Raw genomic sequence first — 2,993 nt, forward strand, 5'->3', positions numbered from 1 at the left:
CACACACAAAGAGATAACCCATCCTGTGAAGCCATTGTAAGTGAGTTTGATTAGAAAAGTGGGCTTCTATTCATTCAATTTAGTAGCTTTTAATGTTGTGTCTTTCTGTGTAAGAACTAATTTTATTATAAAAACGTGCATAAATGAATGAAAGCACACAAGACAATCAGCATCTTTAGGTTCCACGTGGTCGTGCGATCACATCATGGCAACAACAAAAGCCTCAACACAAAGGACATAATTCGTATAATCCCTTTATGTATATACATAACCGAGATATATGTGGTATTGATGGGGACTGTGCACTCTGAGGTCTGCAGTAGGTATGGTACACATGCTGTGTTGAAGCTGTATTCATATATAGCAGTCTGTGGCAATTACATGATGGAAAAAGAGTGGTTTCTAAAAAAAAAAACAGACATTGTGCACAAGAGTTAAAAGCAACAACAATAAGCAATCGATGCTGTTAGTCAATGTCCCACAGCTATGCTTTAGAATCACTGGCTTTCTCTGTCTGCAACCACTTTCCCATTGTGTGTATCCTCCCAGCACTCAACTGCTATGACAGGTCAGTTAATATTGACATTATCTCCCCTCCACCATAATGACAGCTCGAGCTGCAGGAAGCCCCTCATTAGCTCTGCGTGTGTGCGTGTGCGCGTGTGTGTGTGTGTGTGTGTGTGTGTGTTGGCAGCATTGTGTTGATTACCACGACAGAAGTCATTAGCCTAGTCAAACAGGTGTTAAAGAGACAGGGGACAGTACCAATGTTTGCCTCTGCAAGGATAACAGAGTGGTGTCATGGTTCAGCCCAATCAGAGACCTCTACCGAGGTCAGCTCTCCGCTGCACTGTGAGTGCGTGTGTGTGTGTGTTGGATGGAGAGGAGACAGATTTGTCGAGCAGATCTAGCTAGATCCTTTGAGATACGTGTCCATGCACATGTCAGGATAGATATCCATCTGAGGTGCACTTATAAAATAAATATTGTGTGCACAAATGTGTGGGTTTGTACATTTGTAATTATATGTGTGTCTCTCTCTCTCTGGATGAGATGCTATAACTGGATGTTTTGGTAGCAAGCAAAAGATAGATGGAGGGAAGAACGTGCAGTGGTAATTGTACTGGATACACAGGTAATTGGAAGCTAAATTGGCTTCAGAATTAGAACCTGTGAGCACTTGTGTGTGTGTGTGTTGTTGAATGACTAATAGGAACTGGACATGTTACAAAACAAACCTAATAATGTTATGCACAATGAATGCCTGAAGAAACGACACCAAGCCACTGTGGGTTTCATTTTAGAAACTTGTTTTATTAAATTTGACATTTATTGGCATTTATTTTACTATCAACTGTTTCTGTGTGCTCTTGTGAGTTCTTGTTAAAGACCATGGGTATGACTGTTATAAAAAATTGGAAATAAAATATAAAAAAAAGAACATAAATTCACATTGGTAGGCTATGATGGATAACAAGGATTTTAATTGAGAACGGAGGTTCAATCTTGACCTTGGGAACACATATACATTAAAATATTTTAAACTCAAGGTTCACTTACGAAGTTTTCTAGATGTAATGGCTTCATTAGGGGAATGAAACTTGCTCAGGAAGGAACTTCGGTCATGTCTGTGTATATACATATTCATTAAAAACAATGAATACAGTGAATATGTTTTAATGAAAACACATCTCCAGTCTGATAGATTACAGTGAAAATATGATTTTGTTTTTTAAGATAAGGCACATGTGACCGGATCGCCCTAAAAAATCAGCATTTTATCGATTATCTTGAGTTAACCCAGACAGCATATACACATAACACATGTTAGTCTTGGTTCTGTGATTTTTAGCTTTGGCTGAGTTGTTCCTTTTTATTAATAGTTACAGGGCTGAGTGAGTGAATTGTATTTTATATGAATACCTGAACAGAATTTTTAAACTTCAAAATTATTACTTTTGACTGGGTCTTTTTATCAAATAAAATCTAACCTGATACACCAGAGGGTAAAAAATGGACAACATATTACCTCCAACATATTCCTTTATGAATTTTCTTTCAATTTACAATTCAGGTCAGTTCCTAAGAATATTTTCCCCTGCAGCTAAATGTGTTAGAATGCTGCTTACATTCATTCACAAAGCATTATTGCAATATCTGTGACCTGCCTCCATTGGAACAGGACAGAGACTGGAGGAAAGTAAAAGAGACAGCTTTATTAGAAATGTGGGATCATAGACAAACGTTGCTGCTTTAAGAAGCAAGAAGCAGTTTGAAGAGAAGTGAAAGCCAAGGTCAGAGGTGACCAGGGGCATCATTATATTTAGAGCTTAGTAATAAATTCCATTTCAAAAATACCTTGCTCAGACTCAAGGGCACCACACAAAGTGGGACAGTAGGGTGTTTAAAAAAATATAAAGACAAAGACAAAAAAACATAGATGTGTCTGAGCAAGGTTTGGAGATTGGGATGGTATCATAGAAGCTGGCAGACATCCAATTTGTAGGATTGGTTGGTAAATGTCTCCAAACACGTTGCTTCCTGGGTGCTGCCTGGTTGCTGCTTGCAGGGTGTGGAGGTGACTAAAGGGCCAACAAGAAGGCCAAGATCCAAAGGTGCAAAGACCACTGGGCGGAACGAGAGGGAGGAACAGGTCAGCCAAGTGCGCGGTTGCTGAATTTTTTACAAAAGAAATCTCAGGGGAAATGCAGAGTTTGACAGGGGAGTTGTTGCAGTCTGTTTGGAATTGCTCAGTCAAGCAAAAATATGGTGAAGACCCTAGCAGCAAGATGGCTGACATATAGAAAGCAATTAAAGGCCTTGCTGGTGCCACTACACCGGGTTCTTGGTTACATTTGTGACAGAAATACCGATAAGTGACAAATCCAAAATAAAGTTAGGGTGTTGGGTCACGTCAAGCTGTAAGAACAGCTTCAGTGGTGCACCTTGGCATAGTTTATACAAGAAACTTCACTGCAGGGATGAACCATTCT

This window comes from Etheostoma spectabile, chromosome 2 (assembly GCF_008692095.1).
Source record: "Etheostoma spectabile isolate EspeVRDwgs_2016 chromosome 2, UIUC_Espe_1.0, whole genome shotgun sequence".
In the NCBI taxonomy this organism is placed as follows: Eukaryota; Metazoa; Chordata; class Actinopteri; order Perciformes; family Percidae; genus Etheostoma; species Etheostoma spectabile.